Source organism: Pteronotus mesoamericanus, unplaced genomic scaffold (assembly GCF_021234165.1).
Source record: "Pteronotus mesoamericanus isolate MK-2021 breed Mesoamerican mustached bat unplaced genomic scaffold, CSHL_Meso_final contig_130, whole genome shotgun sequence".
In the NCBI taxonomy this organism is placed as follows: domain Eukaryota; kingdom Metazoa; phylum Chordata; class Mammalia; order Chiroptera; family Mormoopidae; genus Pteronotus; species Pteronotus mesoamericanus.
In genome coordinates, this window is record NW_026555060.1 from 15,843,213 (window position 1) to 15,861,448 (window position 18,236).

The window sequence follows — 18,236 nt, forward strand, 5'->3', positions numbered from 1 at the left end:
TTTGCTGTTTTTGTCCTGAGCAAGATTTGGTGTCAGCTTGATGGTGGCAGCAGGTCTGTGTTGAAGCCAGGGCTCCTAGGAGCCTTCCTGCTGAAGCAACGGTAGGATGGGGACATTGCTAGGGGGTCTCAGCTGTGACCAGCCATTGGAGCAGGCCTCATGGAAAGATTACCACAGTTTAAGACAGTTTCCAAAAAGGTCAGTTATGCTACATGGTTATGACAAGATCCATTTGCCATTGCTTGCTTTTCCACTTACTTTTCACATAGATGAGATGAACCCATTTTTCATTAGCCTCCTGAGCTTTTTTTCCTCTAACAATTGTGAAATAAAAATGTGTTGCCTCTCAATTGAGAAAAAAAGTGAATCCTATCTAAACACATTTAAGCTAAAACTGGTCTAGCTCATTCTATATACCCATACACCTCACAGTTATACATAATACATGCCAAGAACTTAAACAAAGTAATCGAGTGATCAAACACAGAGGCAAGATGGAGGCGCAGGCCTTTCCTGGTTTTAGACAATGGAACCTATTTCCTCACCCTCTCTTGCTAATCATACTTGGGATGAGGTATGGGACCAGGAACCAGAAATGATTTGTCACAACAGTTGTTTGGACAGTTGGAGAGAGCCCTGTGCTGCCTCTTTGGAACTCTCTTGCTGCTTCTTTTTCATTAACTTTTTCACATTGCCTGTGACAGACAAGCTCTGGGAATTAACATCTCCCAGTTAAAACTCAGACACTTTCCACTCATACAGACAGAGTCCCTGGCGCCAGATCCCCGATCTGTTACTTAATCCTCCATGGTTTTCAAATACACCTGTTCCCTGCCTTCGCCCCACAGCTGTCCTCAAACTCCCCATCTTACCTGTCTTGCCCTCTGTTGACCAGCTTGCTGCCAAGTACAGAAGTTCCCTGACTTATGATGGTTTGACTTTATGAATGATAGGCACTCATAATTTGAATTTGAATTTTGATCTTTTCCTGAGCGAAGGGTGCTCTCGTGAAGCTGGCAGCAGCACTAAGCCACAGCTTCCTGTCATGCACATGATCATGAGGGTGAACAACTGATACTCTACAGTGTACTGTGGTGCCCACTTTTTTGGATATTGTGTCTGTGTTTTCCACCCCAACATGTCTACAAAATGCCCTCTGTGTCTTTTGCTTCTGGTGAACAGAGAACAGCGATTACTCTTGAGATGAAGCAAAATAATCGCCCAACTGTAGGCTAATGTAGGTGTTCTGAGCACCTTTAAGGTACTTTGATGTTTGGTACTTTGAGTGTATCAAATGCATTTTTCACTTACAATATTTTCAACCTAAGATAGGTTTATAGGGATGTAAGCCCATTACAAGTTGAGGAGCATCTGTACTTACAAGACAAACACTCTAAGGATTTCACAGTGAGAAATAAGGATCTGAGTGTCCCCTTGTACTGGAAGCGCTTACTATGGATTGGACTGAAATCATAGTGGTTCCTTTTTGGTGAGCAACAGTGATTTTGGAAGCTGCAAATCAGCAAGCCTTCCATTCTGCATATTGAATCAATTTTGGGTCTCGGTGCAATGCTGTTTTTATCTGATTTTCCCACGACTATTTCCATTAAAATGTGGGGCCCAAATGGTATGCATATATTCTACTCTATCAGAGAAAAGACAGAAAAAAATATTAAGCTGACAATTTCAAATTCCAGCTTAGCAGGATATCAGAATATGGTTCTAAGGTATGTAGGTAAGAAACCCTCTCGTCACCATTTCTAGTAATAAAAGGAAGTACTTTTATATTAAGCATTTGAAAGGTATAATGTGTTCATTTTCCTCTAGCTCAAAAGAATTAAGTAAACAAGAAAATGACTGCAATATGAGATAATGCTACCTTTAACTGAAGCTTATATGAAGAGGTGCCAGTGCTCAATGAAGGAGCGACAAACATTGCCCAGTGGGGTGTTGGAGCATTCAGAGGAGGGACCCTCTGATGAGCATGGTTGGGTCAGAACTGCTCAGAGACAAAGAAGGAGCAAAAGATGAACAAGCATTTACTAAAATTCTTTCAAACCCACAGCTTAAACAAAGTTTAATAAACACATTCTGGGTCAATTACTGTGAATCTAGACAACTGAAAGTTCACTCAACCTCATTGGACGTGCTACTTTTAGATGAACTTTTTCATTAGGATGCAGCAAGTAGACAATCTGACAACAGTAACCTGGACTGTGGTACATGTAACCAGAGGCTGGATAATCCTAAATGACAGTGTAGACTATCAATACTTGGCATAGAATAAAGTGCCTAGAACACATCCATGGCACTAACATCCTTCTACATTGCCCCAGGCATTCCTTCCATCCCAGCATACACTAGGCTTTTAAAGGAATCTGCACTTCCAAAGTCTTCCATTTCCTTCCTCCCTCAAATTAGTTAATAATAGCACCTTCTTTCTGATAGAGAAAGCAGATGCCATCTAGGAGGCAGCCTGAACCTTCCCACTGTCAAATCTACAAACATGCTTCCTCTCTGCCTAATTCACCCTTCTAGGTTGTTAGCCCCATTTTCTGATCAATCTTTTCCTTTCTCTCTTCTTAGTCTTCCACTCCATTTCTAGAGGCATTTCCCCAACAACTCATTTTAAATAAATTTTTTTTGTTTTGGAACAATTATTAGATTTCCAGAAAAGTTACAAAAATAGTGCCTCTTTACGACATATACTTCACCCAGCTTCATTTAATGTTAACATCTTACATGACCGTGATATATTTGCCAAAACTAGGGAACCAACTTGGCATGTTACTATTGACTCAACTCTGAACTTTATTTGCAATTCACCAGGTTTCCCCTCACTTCCTCTTTTGCTGTTCCTAATAGGATGTTAATACATCCATGTCTCTACAATATTAAAAATAAACTATAAAAAGCCTCACAAATCCATGACTTCCTTCAATGATTGCCCTCTCTCCCCCTGGTTCCTCATAAATAAGCCCACAGTGACCACCGAAATGGACTTTGCCCGAGTTGTTGTCACCTGTTTCAAAATCCTGGCACCACCTCTCTTTTCTTAGCAACATGGCTTCTCAGCAGCATTGAGCATTTCCCCTGGTTCCTATGTTTCACTTCCCTGCTTTTAATCCTGTCTTCCAGCTATTTCTTTTGGTTTCTCCCTACTTCTCTCTTCCCCACTTCTCCCCTTCCCTTCCTTTCTCTTGTGAGGTTCTTCTTATCCTGCTTTTCCTTCATGTTGATTATTTCAAGTCTGATCTGTAATTTCTTTTCTTCTCATTCAAGATATTCTTTCTAAGAGAACTTGTTCAATTCTTCAATTAACAAATAGGTGAAGTGACGAAAACTCTACATCAAATTTTCAAATCTCCCTTGAGCTTCACACGTCAGAGCATATTACAAATGCCCCGAGGCTTCCTCCCCAGGTAGCTTCAGCTCAGCTCTGCTGCTTCACCTCCTTGCCCTACCACCCCCACTCCTGAGAGCGCTATACTATGCCTTATCCTGCCATCGGGTGAAGAGTTCGGATTGTATCTAAGTGGCTCTCACACATAACCAAACAGGCAGCACACCTGGCAATTATTTCCTCGTTTTCTGGAGTAGACCAAAGCACAGAGGGTAGCACAGGTATTTCCACTCTCCCCAGGCCTGGGCTGGGATGACCAAAGGTTGAGGGAGGATAACTTTCTGTGGCATCTGAGTATGAACTGACATCAGGACTTTGTACCAAGATGGGAGAAAAGATGGAAATGTGTGCACTGGTGACAGGCCTCTGATGTGTCCCTGACACACCCACATGCAGGTGCCCTTTGTAAGTTGAATTCCACCTTTAAGGAGTTTTCTTCAGTCTAGACGGGTTTTCTCTACCTGGAAGCCCAGTCCAGACCTGCACATCCTTGAAACGTTGGCCAACAGTCTTCTTCCTAGGGCAGTCTCATCTGAGCTGTCCGTCTAGGATGGGTCCTCTTGTATCACGTAGCACTCCTGGATTAGTGCTATGTCCCAGCCTTTCACTGTGTAGGCAATGTGTCTGCGTTAACTGCCACATCTCCAGCACCTAAGTAGTGTCTGGCTCTGAGGAGGTTTTCATGAACATTGGTTAAGTGAAGGCCGGAATGGATGCACACAATGGGCCAGCTCTGCCTTGCATGCATGAGGACAGCAAGTCAAAAGCTCAGGAAGCAGTTCCTGCTACTCCTAGGCCCCAAAGATGCTCCTCTATTTGCCTATCTGCCTCCTTCCCTTGCGTGTAAAGAAAGACTCAAAAAGGGGATAGGAGAAATAATATTTCTACTTGTCTATTTGAAGAATCTGGCTGATTTTGTGTTTCTCAGAGTATATGCTAGGCAAGAGTGCCAACACTATTTTTGGAAGCTGGAATTTCCCTGGCAGCCTGTCTCATGCTCCACCAACCCTGGACTTTCCAATGGCCTCAGGGTACTATGTAACCAATCACTCTTCATTCTAGCCCCTGGCTCTCTAATTAAATACGTCTTCCCACTCTCTTCATCCCCCTAACTTTCATTCAGACCTCCATGTAAGTTCATAAGGCAAGTTGTGGGGGCAAATATAATGCTGGAGTAAGGGAAAGTCTACTTTTCTGTTGTTAGGAATAGAAAAGCACTATGTTCCAGCAAGCAAACAAAAACAGTATAACAGAGCTCTGCTAGTCTTTCTTGCCAAAATAAATTCATGTACTCAATAGGATGTTTGTTCCCTGGATGTGATTCAGGTTGACAACTCCTTTATCTGCCCTCCAGTAAAGGAGGCTAATACAGAGTTTTGGTGAAGTTCTCAGTAAAAAGAAGATCCCCATTAAGACTCAGGCTGGCTGTAACAAGTCATTGTAACATACAGGCTGTTTTAGGAAAGGACAGTTATGAGGGATGACCTTTATTCCTAAGGATAAGTGAATGAAAACCACATTGCATTGGTTTTCTCCCACTGGCCATGCTGTGTTGAATGCTCTGCAGGGGAGAAAGTGGCATTCTCAGGTAAACATCAGTGAGACTGGCCAGCACAGGCTGACTGTGTCCCTGTGATTACAGAAGAAGATGCAGTGATACTTGGATGGCTGGCATCTCCAATCTTCTGTTGCTTCCAGTGCCTAAATGCTTGCTCCAATTCCTACCAGTGAAAAATGTATTACATTCCTCTAACCACATTGAAAGGCAAGCAACTTATTTCATTATGCACCATCTTAAATTTTATCTTAGAGCCTCCCATTGATTCTCCCTGGTGCTGCCAGACCTTCTCAAATGCTCAGGACTTGAGGCCTAATTCACTGGGAACCATCACCTCCATGTTACTGTAGGTCAATGCTACTTCCCTCAAGGGTATTTGTACTTAAAGTTCACATCAAAACTGAGGAAGGGGCTTTATTCTTTATCAGTAAAATCCACAGTCTCAACGAGCAGGTAAATAAGAGGAAATGTATCAAGAAACAACACCTCCTAGTGGCAGGTAAGTGGCTACCTCCCAGGATGATGATGCAGAGGCAGAGTAGAGGGTTTTATCTGTGCCCTTCCTGTCTTTTGTTCATCATTACTGGAAGCAGTCAATGCTCTCCCAAGTTAACTCAAAGCTGCATAGAGCCCAGTGGTCATTTGACACGGCAGTCTCATCTCAGTTGTTCACCAACTTCAAAGCACTGTTCTACCTAGAAGTCATAGTTGAAGGCATTGCACAACCTCATCTATCTTAACTGCTTAATCATTAATATCATGCCTAGATATTCCCCTAACTGTGGAAGACAAGGCCAGCTCCATCAAATGCCTTGCTGAAACGCTGGGTAATGTTAGTCCAGTTTTGCCATGCCCATAATAAATAAAATTTTCTTTTCACACCTATTATTTATTTATTTTTAATTTGAGGATTGGGTGGGGAAAGAGAAGGGTTGGTTACTCAGAGAAACAAAACCCCTGAATACAGGCACGCACATACACACACCCTACTACAAATTCATTAAGAAAATCTTTGTTTCTAATAGCATCTGTTTTTATGCATGATGGTAAAATGAAAAGGGTGAATCATTTGCATCTCAATGGCAGAGTGATAAAGCTGCCAAATGACTAAAAACAGTTCTAATTCTAAATGCCCACGGACACGTGTAGAGAGAACTGAGGTTGTTTGGGGTGTCTTTTTAGCATTCGAATGTGATAAAGAGCCCAGAGTCAGGTAGATAATAAAGTCAGCAATACAAACTTGTAGAGTTACAGAGCCATAGAAATACCCTGAAATTGGGGCTAGATGACTTGAATTTGGCTTATCACTTGTCAGAGGTGGGACCTTGGGTGGTTACGTCTTCTACTTTCAATATTCTTACCTTGAGAATTGGGATACTGATACTACATCACAGGAGGCTTATGTGGATAAAATGAAATAACATATGGAAGTATATGATAGCACCTTGCACAGTGTAGGTATTCTTTAAGTGCTTGAGTATACATTGTGTTGGAGACCTGGGGTGGTCATTTATACCTCTGAAATTCTAGCTTACTTATGACAAGCTATTGTCCACCCACTAACTCCCAAACTTGCTCCTTGGTCATAAATTCCTACTTTTCCTTACTGTATTTGGTGTTAAGCTTGATCGTTCTCTCTATGTAAAACCACATTGTAAAAGTTACCTTAGAATAAAGTCTCCTTTACCATCTTAACCAGTTTCACAAATATTTTTTTCTTTAATATGCATATGACTCTAATCCTGAGTAGTACAGGGAAGTAGATCCTTGGAAGAGTCTTGAAGTCCTCCATCTACAACTCCAGGTCAGTGAACCCATCAGGTTTGACAATCCTGCTAATAAGGACCAGGGGGTTGAGTTCTCTCTTGGACCCACACACTTATGTCACTCAGGGTGGGAGACATCCCACCATGGCCAGCCCTCGGCCTGTGGTTATTTACAACTGTGGTCAGAGGATTAAGACTAATATCCTACTGCAACAAATAACTTCAGGCTGTTCTTATCTGCCTTGACACTTGCTACTTCAGGTTTCTTTACCAAGGATTTAATTTTATTCCTCAGGGTACTTCATTTCTTTTCGCTTGTTCTTAAAGGGAGATTGCCTTTCCCTGGTGAAGTGTGTAATGCCTGCTGTGGCCAGCGGTGTAGTTGGACCTATTGCCAGGTGTCTAGTTAAGACTATGTGGAGGTTTTCCTGTGAATGAGCCTACTCTCTTCTTTCCAGTTAGCATTCTCACTTCTCTGTTTCTTCAGAAGGCACTTTCACTTAAGGTTCTGAAGTAGTTTGTTTACTTTTTCCTCAGTTTTCTTTTCCTGCATAACTTCCATTTTCTATTCCTTCTCTCTTCCCCCAAGTTATAGCGCTTATTGGTTGGCCTGAGCTCCAACATCCTCATTATTTACTTCCTCAGTATCACCTATGAGTCCAGGTGGTCCTGTCTATCTCCTTGTGCTGGGCCCATAGGGCACCACCTAACACATGGTAGGTGACCAGGGATTCAAGGACCAGGTTCTTCAGTGAAGTGCCTTTGGGGAAAGAGTTGGGTTGGTGACAACAAACTACAAACTGTCCTATTTGAGTCTCACAGTCTTGGGAGAAAGATGCAGGTTTGGGATTGAACATGGAACAGGGACAGAGTATAAGGGTCACTTGAGACATTTCCTAGTGGATGTCCAGCTGGCCCATGAGTTCAGTCAGGGCTGGGTTGGAGAACTTGTGGTGATAAGAACCATGGTTCAAAAGAGGTCACCCAGAGAGGGTGTCAAGAGAGAGGAAGTAATTGAGGATCACACTCAGGCACAGCAACACCTAAGGGGTGAGCCAAGAAGAGGGGCAAGGAAAGAGCAGAGAGAGAGCAGTCTGATAGGTAAGAGGGAAGTAAGGAGAAAGCATGTCATCTCACCAAGGCAGTAAGGACACCGGTTCTGAAGGGAAAGTATAAGCCTTGAAATGAGAGGAGTGTAGCTGAGAAGATGAAATCCAAACTGTGGGGAAGTTTTGACACAAGACAATATACCAGTTGGTCCTGAAATCTGAATTCTTCAGGAGGAGACAACCCCAAGGTGATGAGGGTTCTGCCCACCTTCTCATACTGCTCACGTCACCATCACTTTAGCCTTTGCTTCCACCACACAGGCTCTCTGAACTATACTTTCCCCTTGCCTTCTGCTTCTGCCTTAGTTCTTCTCTGTTCCTGAAATTCTTTCCCCCCAGGTCTTCTCACAGTAATTAACTCACATTTCCTCAGAGGCTCCCTAACTGCCCCATCAGGCAGTACTGCCAAGCCCCATCCCATTGACCACACAGTACTCATCACTCCCCAAAATGATCTCCATGTATTTATTGTCATGTTTTCCCTTTCTTCTCAAATATTAACTTCATGAGAAGAGGGTATGCCTTGCCCATGGCTGTTTCTCCATAGCTCAGAAGATGGGTGGGCACATAGTTAGCCTCAATAATTATTTGTTGAAGGAAGAAAAGAAAGAAGGAGAAAAGGGGTAAAGAGAGTATAAAGGAAGGAGAAAGGAATATAGATGAAACCTATTCATTAAATAACTAAAGCAAAGCAGCAGCCCAGCAAAGGTCCTTAAGCCATTTGCTTTAACATGCATGAAAAAATGGTATGCAATTTTCATGTCAATTATTTACATATAGAAATCCAGAAAGGGCTTAAGCTGCCTCAGACAGCTCCATATCCATTGGTGATCTCAATACATCAGTATATAAATATTTGAGTCATTGAAATTTTTTTTCCTCATAACCATTCTCCCTATAATAGAATTTAGGCCATTAAATTACACTTGTTCTCAAAAAGGACATTCATAAAATGTCAGGGAACTCAGTCATGGTGGCACTGGTCTATATGATCATTAATTACAAAGAAACTGAACCAAGATGGGGGAATTTTAGATCAGCCCTTAAGCATGACTTCTCTCCTCTGTTGATATCCACACACCTGTTGGGTTCCAGTAATAACAAGTGTAGTTTTTCCTGTCATCATCTACAGACTGCTCTCTTACACCCAGGCTCATTACCTCACAGCAACCGTGAAAATAAATGCATGCTGGAGGTTTAGTCACAGAGATGGTCAACTTTTTAAAGCAGGCTACCCAGAACTATTTTCCTTGACATAATTCTATAAGAAATTGCAAACTGAGGAGCAGCTTATGAAATATTTTTGGTACTTGGACTACTATGCAGAAATTAAGATAGATAGTAGCCCTAATAACCGTTTTACCCTAAATAAAAGACTGAAATCACACATAACAACTAAAGAGCTCAAACACCTACAAAAACAATTTCTCCACTTCCCTTTTGTTATATAAATACTTTTTATTTCACATCTAGTTATTCTAAGAGACTAGCGATTGTGAAGAGGTCAGGAACATGAGATCACGAGAAAGCTGTGATTGTGTGTTTGGTGTGTGCATGCACACATGTGCACATTTGCTCGCACTTCCCTGTCATGTCATCTCAGTCTTGGAATTTTGGGGAAATTGTTCACATTTGTTGTTCAATGTTGCAAAATTTGGGGGGACTGATAATGATACTACAGTCTGACTAATGAAATCATCATTAACTGACTGCTTCCCCTTTTCATCAAAGAACAGGCTCTTTCCAGTTCCTGTGTGCCAACTACACCCACTGTCCCTACCTCTTATCTGTTCTCAGAAGTCCATGGCAAAGGCTTTGTGAGGCTCCTTTGAAAGGCCTGGTGCATTTGAAAAGGTCTCCCTGAGTATTGTGAAGTCCTGGGCTCTCTCCCCCATTCCTTTAGCTCTATGACCTTAAGAAAGTGACTAAATATTTCCCAGGACCAGCTATCATCATCTGTAATGAAGAAAGCAAAGTTTAAGCCCCAAAGGAAGGTCAACTGATGACTGAACTCCTTCATTTCTAGACTCTGGGTGGGGGTGTAGGTCATTCCACAGGATATGCGGAAGACCAAATGGGAAGATCTGCAAAGGCAAGCTCCAACTATTCACTCTGCTCAGACTCTTGGGCCCACTCTGCAATAGTGTATGTATGTGCTCCAGGGCAGATCTCCCCCACTCCACCTAGGAACTTTCTCAGCAGCAACATAATAAGCAGCCCCTTCTTGACATGTTTCAGAAGGCAGATCACATGTTAATACTATATGCTTGGCAATATGGTGACTATCAGATGTGAAGTCTGTTACCAAATATACCAGTACTTCATAAGACAGATTGACACAAGTTTTCTAACAGAAGTGTATATTGTATATTAAAACTTCAATATGTACTTGGTGAAAAGAAGTTCTCTCTCAGATAAAGTTTTATTTTAAACCTACATGAATATCCAATGATCACCTATAGCAATATTGAAGTTTTGTGATATGAGGAATAATTCTTCATTGTTTGGGGCTATCATGTCTCTGGTTCTTAACCAGTAAATGTCAGGAAAAGTCTCACAAATATAGCCAATAGTCCTTGGAAGCAGTATTGTCCCTGGTGAGAACCACCATGTTTGTGGATTGTGAAATCCATTTAGTTCATACAAATCAGAATGAAAGGAAAAAAGGAAGGAAGGAAGGAAGGGAGGGAGGAAGGGAGCATGGGAAGGAGGCTAGAATAAGAGTAAAAATATCAAACAATATTATACCTAGTAAATGTAAGTATTATTTTACAAAATTGTTTTATTGCATGCTGGAATTTTATTTGTGTGTACATGTATGTGTTTTATTGTGTGTGGCCCTCTGAGCTTTCTCATGGCCCGGCTAGTAGATTTCCGAATCTTTTCATTCAGAGATTGTGAGCAGCATCAGAAGGACAGAAATCATTTAACAGGAGATTCAAGGGTAGTGCTTATTTTCGACATTTAAACTATTCTAGTGGGGAAAGAGCTGCCAGAATCATCATCAATTATGGATTTATATAGTTACAGAGTTCAGGTTTGGACTTAGAACACTTTTTCTTTTTCTCCCTCAACTAGTATTTCTTCTTTGTTAGTCCAAAAATTGATTTAAAGATTCAAATAAGACATACAAAAAGATGCTCCAACTTCATTAGCAATCAAGGAAATGCAAAATAAGAGCACAATGAGATATTTCACTCTTACTAGATTGGCAGACATTAAAACTTCTGCAAAATCAAGCACTGGCAATGATATGAAGCAACTCTCATACAAAAATGTAAATTGGCATAAACATTTTAGGACATCAAGTTGGACTTGCAAATACTGTCATTTAGGACTTCCTTAGGTTTACACTCTAGAAAAACTCTTGCACAGGTATACACAATATGAGCAAGGTGCCACGAGCAAGACTGCTCCAGGGGAGTGGGTTCTAAGTTTAGCAAGCAAACCAATCCTGGAAACAACTTGATGTCCAGATAAAACTGTATGAGTAAAGAAGTTATGGGATTGTTATACAAAGAAATACATATAGCAGTGAAAGTTAATAAACAATAGCTATATAGATGATTTAGTGTTTTAGTGGGTCAAAAGAAAGGTTATGCTAAGTGAAACAAGCCAGTCAAGAGAAAGACAAATACCATATGATTTCACTTGTATGTGGAATCTAATGAACAAACTGAACTAACAAGGAAAATGGGAACAGACTCATAGATGGAGAAGGAGGGGGTAAGTTACGGGGAAAAGGATTGAGCAAAAAGGAAACAGAACTCATGATCATGGACAACAGTATGATGATTGCTGGGGGGAGGGGAGTACAAGGGAACTAAATGGTAATGGAAAACATACAATAAAGATTAAAAAATACATAATAAAAAAGAAAAAAGAAAGTTGCATTCAGCCTTATGAAAGAAGGAAGTTCAAACACATGCTATAGCATGAATGAACATTGAGGATATTATTCTCAGTGAAATAAGCCCACAACAAAAAAGACAAATAATATATTATTTCATTTATGTAAGGTATCTAACATAGTCAAATTCATAGAGAGAGAAAGTAGAATGGTGGTCGGTAGAGACTAGATGGAGGAGAAAATGAGGAGTTGCATAAAATGGGTATAGGATTTCAATTTTGAACAATGAAAAAGTTTTGAGATTGGTTGCATAATAAGATGAATATACTTAATATTAATGTGAACACTTGAAAAGAGTTAAGATGGTAAATTTTATATTTAGTGCATTTTACCACAATTAAACATTTTTAAAAATTAAAAAGCTGCAGAAAAATATACAATATATAATTCAATTTTTATGAATCTCAAACACCTGCACACCTACCATGCAATTCTTAGAGACACAGACATTCATGATTAAAGCTATTATAAAAAGTAAGGTGTTGCATGATATAAACGTCTTCAGTGATGATAATTGTTTTCTAACCCTTAAATTAGGTGTTAGACACAGTTTGATGGTTGTATCTGCATAATACATAACATCTTATAAGTATATAAACTTTGTTTTTAAGCCAAAATGTCGTAGTATGAATATCAGCATTGAGATCTGCAGGATGAAGTACATTGAGCCAAGTTCCAGGTTAGAAAATCATTAGGTGGCGATGAGGCACTCAATCGCCTGGTTAGAGTCAGAATTTATGTGCAGTCTATCAATAAAATATCAGTAGCTACTGTTTCCTTACACTCCCTTAGCAACAGTTAAGCTCTGGCACCAGAGGAAAGAGCCATATCACAGGTGCTCTGGCTGTTTCTCTCTACACTCTGAGTCTAACCCAGAATAGAACTTAATTTGCAAAAGAAGGGAAATTGAGGATCTGTGAGAGGACTTTCTTAAAAAACTGCTTAAAAATTGTTTACTATTAAATAAAAAGTAATCTCATGTCAAATTATTTAAAAAATTGAATTTTATAATATACCATAAAATTTGTAACAGTTGTTTTTTTTTATAATTAAGAAAAAATAACCCTTTTTGTTTTACATGGAACAGTGATTTTTCCTCATGTCAAGTAAAACTAAGAATTTCTGCCCTCTTGTCATTGAGAGTTCAGCAAAGTTTAGAGACAAAGGAAGGGCTCTAACCTGCCAGCTAGCTTTCATTTTCCTCAGTTTCATAGAGCTCCCAGGGACCTAAATAAAAGCATCTTCAATAGAGAAAGGACTGTGATCCACCCATGCAAGCTGGCTCCATAGCTGATCTAATCCATGAATGTTTGCAGCTCCCACCCTAAGCCCTGGCCACCATCAGAGAAATTCATTGGCTGAAGTCCCAAGTCCATTCCTCTTATGTCAGTGAGCAGTAGCAAAGCCCGTAGATTGTTCAGACTGGAGCCAAGAAAAGAAAGAAAGGGCAGTGAATGCACAAAAGGAAAAAATCAAAAAGATGTGTCATTTAGACCATTTTAGTCACATAGAACAACTAAGGCCTCTGCTGCAGATGAAGGAGCAAAATGATTTTATTTTGATTTAGAAGTAAAATGAGAATAAAGAAGGTCAAGAACCCCCAGATCGCATGCCTGATTTGATGAGCTGACTAGGTCATTTTCAATCTATGATATCTGTTAGTAGAGTAGCATTGCTAGCATCAGATCTTTATTCTACCAATTAAGTGATTAAAATAGACTCTAATAAACATGTATAATTTCATGAATGTCTAGGGCAGTTCATATTCTTACCTTCCAAAAATCCACCACTTATTTTAAAAAAAAGATGTTGTTAAAGAAATGTAGGAATATCTCTTTATAGCATTAAACTGACCACAGCTGTTTTTTTTATCAATATGGCAACAGGTCAGCTAACAACTTAAAGGAGCAAAATTCCCAAGCACCCACTTAGAGTTTCTAACCTACAGAATTTATGAATCACCAATGACCTTCAATCAAAGCTTTAATGTACAAAGTATATTTTCACTTGATTCAACTTTGTAAAAAAAAAAGTTTTAGGCTCAGAAAAACTCAAGACTTCATAACTAGTCCAAAAACAATTCTCAAGTTTAAAGATGTGTTTAAAGAGAAAACAACTGTCACTAAGGTTCAGCTACTCAAGGCTCCCCTAAAAACTTAATGCAATCTTTGGGATGCTACTCCCAAATAAACTGCTACAGAGGTAAAACAGGAGTGTGTTTTTAAAAATTATTCATCACAAGTCTTCATCATCAGGTATCTTACTGTATGATGGGTCAAAGATATCAAGAGGCCAAAATGGAATCAGATACGATTTACCAGAGTGAAATGCACTGTAGAGGCCACCAGCAAGATTTTGATCCACAGCCTGAACCTAAGGCACTATACTCAGGTGATGGCTTTTTGGGGTGAGTTGAGGGCGAGGGAAGAAGGAGGATAAAATATACAACAAGAACTCTTTACAGTGCATGGAGTGTAAGTGCCAATAAAAGCATGAAAAATTTATTCAGAAGTAATTTTTTTACTCATTGAAAAAACCCTAAAGATGCATCTAATATAAATTGAATGATGTGAATGGTGATTATAAAATTAACAAAAATAATATAAAATAAACTTAAAACTGGACAAAAATGGTTCCATAAATAAAAGCAATAGGTATTTGCCATTTTCTTTTAATTATTCTTCCATTTTTTGAAGAAACTTCAATGCCATGCTATGTTTTCTATTCCATAAATCAGCTAAGAGAAATAGGGACTCTATTTCTATTATTTCCAGGTCATGGTTTGTTAATGATGGAATTACTTATTTTAAGCTGTGGGTTTATTTTTTCCTGATTCTATCAAAATTCTTACTTGAGGTATCTTTTTTGAAATAACATAGAACAAATGATTATCTCAAATTTGTGAACGTTGAATAAAATTTAAAAGCAAGCCATCATTATTAAAAGATACAATACAATAAATGAGGTACACTGTGCCAATTGTCCATGAGATTTCTCCTCCCTGGGGAAAATGAAAACTGATGCTTATTGCATGTCATAAAAACTCTCAATTCAATGGCTGATTTCTGTTTAATTGAGAGGCCAAGGTTTGCCAGCAGACTCTGAGTCCTAAGGCCAGCAGACACCAAGCATATTATGAAAAATGACTGTACTTGGCTAGACCAGATGAAACACGAAAAAAGAAAAGAAAAAAAAAAAAAACCTCAACAAAGCTTCTGAAGCATGCCACTGGGTACTGGAAACAACCTTCTGGTTCACTATAATGCTAATTTTATTTCCATTAGTTAGAAAAAAAATACTAAAGGAAAACCTCTTAAAATATATTGTTTGTTTAAATATTACCTATATTCTCATAAAACAAATCTCTTTATATTACTGACAAGGAATATTTAAAAGAACTTTAATGGAACAGACATTAAAATATTTAATGATCATCATTTTTTATATTTTGATTAATGGTTTGTTGAGATAAATGGTATTTAATTTATAAATACCCTGTGGTTTTTCATTTTTAAAATCAAACAAATAAGAATTCAGAAGAAAACTAATGTTTTCAAGTAAGAACTATAAAAATATATAGTTCTGAGAATAAAAACATAACTGAAAACATAATCAATAAGAGAAATTATCACCTAGAGGGTAAGAAAAAAAACAGATAAAAAAAATTTAAAGAAAGAATTTAGGAACCTCAACTTTTAACCTCAGTAGGGCCAGGTATTCTTTCATAAACAACTAGCCAAATATATGAGGCAATAAGTCCATGAGTTCTAGTCCATGGACAGCAGGAAGTATAAGAATGCAATCTCTGAAAGAAGAGAAAACTATGAGGTGAGCTCCATAATAATCTTGGAATTATGCCTGAGGGCAATTTTCTGACTCACACAGGCGTAGAAAGCCCAGCAAAGCATGGCAGTTCTGTTGATGTGAGGAGGCAAAGATCAGAATTTGACATTGTTGCAGCTATTGAGACCTGAATGGCTGGGTCTTAGAGGATGGAGAGATGGCAGCGTATGGGGAAATGGACTCGGAAGTCTAAATATATGTTTCCCCCAACCATTACTCACGGTTGGGCTGTGCATTCACAGAGCAATACACAAAGCTAACCAGAGGGGTGCAGCTACCAGGTTGAAAGGCAACAGAGATACTGAGACCAAGCAGTACTGATAGATTTTGGAGTTGGCTCAATCAGGTAAGAGAGACCTTGGTAATATCCCAGTGTGCAATATTAACACTGCTGAAATACCAGAAGGGCTATGTCTTAGGAGAAAAGACCATAACTTAAAGTAAGGCTTCCAATATGCCTGTTTTTATAATCTCTAAAGCCACAAATCATTGAGATCCACAGGGCAGACAAGAGTTTGGAGATTTGTCAATTTGAAGAGCTTAGGAGACAGGAGATGCCTTGGGCTTTCCACAGACCCAATCTAAGAAAGTATAAGAAAGTTCCATACAAGTTCAACCTGATCTTTCAAAAACTAAACTTCATACAAGACCAAAAACCAATATATTTTAGAAAAAGAAAGCAAAATCCAGTTTCTACCCATATCAGTCAGACTTTACAAAAAATGATTCCTATTGTCAAGAGAAAAAATAACCAATATAAACAGAACAGACCCTGAGGCAACCTATATGTTGGAATTAGCAGACAAAGACTTTACAACCATTTTTATAAATACATTCAGGAACATAAAAAGATGGTCATAATAAGTCAACTGAGGAGAAAAAGCATAAGAGAAATGAAAATTATGTGTAAAGAGAAGTTCTAGGAGTAAAATGACCAAATGAAAAACTTACTAGATAAAAAATTCACATCAGATTGGAGATAAAATAAGAAATAGGTTTATGTACTTAAAAAGAGACCAGGAGAAATTACCCAACTAGAAGACTAGATCATAAAAAGTAAAGTAAAGAGTAGAGCATTGAAGTGAAAAAGATAAACAGAGTTTCAGGGAAGGTATCAAATAGTCCAACATTTATGTCATTGGAATCACAGAAGGAAAAGAGAGTGAAAAATGATAAATCAATATGTGAAGAAATAATAGCTAAAGATTTCCCAATTTTGGTTTAAAAATACTAACAAACAAATGTAGAAAGCCAGCATGTACCCAAGCAGGATAAATACAAAAAAAAAAATCCCACAGGCACATTATTATTAAAATTCAAAAAGAAAGATGAGGAGAAAATCTTGGAAACAGTCAGGGAAAAAGATGTATAGAGGAACCATGATACTACAAACTATGGAAGACTCAACAGAAAAAATAAATGCCAGAAAACAGTTGAAAAACATCTTTGAAATGTTGAAAGAAAAGTAAGTTGTTAACTTGGAATTCTATATAAAGTAAAAATATGCTTCAAAAACAGGGGGAAATATAGATAGATAGATAGATAGATAGATAGATAGATAGATAGATAGATAGATAAAGATAAATAAAAGCTATAAGAATGCACAGTCAGCAGACCTACGGATTTACTTCAAGCCTAGGGTGAAATACTAGATATAACTGAGAATTGGTAGAAAATGATGGAAAGTCATTTCTATCCCAGTTTCTTGTAATTTCTTTAAAAAGAGATCTGTGTATTTAAAGTAAAAATAATGTCATTATAAGATGAGGTTAATAATTTATATAGAAGTAAAAGAAATGAAAACAAAAGTCTAAAGTACTGAAAGGGACAGTTACATGGAATTAAATTTATGATTAAGATGATTAAATTTATGAAGGGAAAAGCATGAAATGTGAGAAGGAAGAGGTAAATGGGAGGAGAATGTGAAGAGGTATAATGAAACTAAAGGAACATGAATAAATTAATGATTAGTATTGTGTGTCCTAGAGCAACCACTAAAAATAATAAAACAAATAATTTCAAAATATTGAAATTTAAAAGTTTTCAAATGAACCCAAAAGAAGATAGTAAAGTAATAACAGAGAAAGCAAAAACAGAAAGGAAATGGAAAAAAAATCACATCATGTATCTTAAACATAATATGAATCAGTATATTAAGTATAAATAGATTGAACAAAGCAATTAAAAGTCTGAGATTACCAGACAGTATATAAAAGTGAGATCCAACTAGATAATGAGCTTTCTAAATTAGAAAGATATATTTTAATATAATATGCAAAGGTGTTAAAGGTAAAAGTGTTTGAAAGGATTTCTACGTAAAAAGTAAGGATAAAAAATAGTGAGGCTATATTACTACCAGTCTTCAAGGCAAAAGTAATAGTTGAATAAAAGAGAGAGATAGCATAATGGTGAAAGAGACAATTCATCAGGAAGACCTAGCAATCCTAAATTCACATGTACTTATAGTAGAATTTCAAAATACATGAAGCTAAAATGAACAGAATTAAAGATAGAAATAGACATTATATTTGGAGTTTTTTAATATTGCTGTCAGTAAATAGATAAAGTAGGCAAAAAATCAGTTAAGGACAAAGAAGATCCAAAATGTGATCCATTAACTTTGCCTAACTGACATACATGGATAATT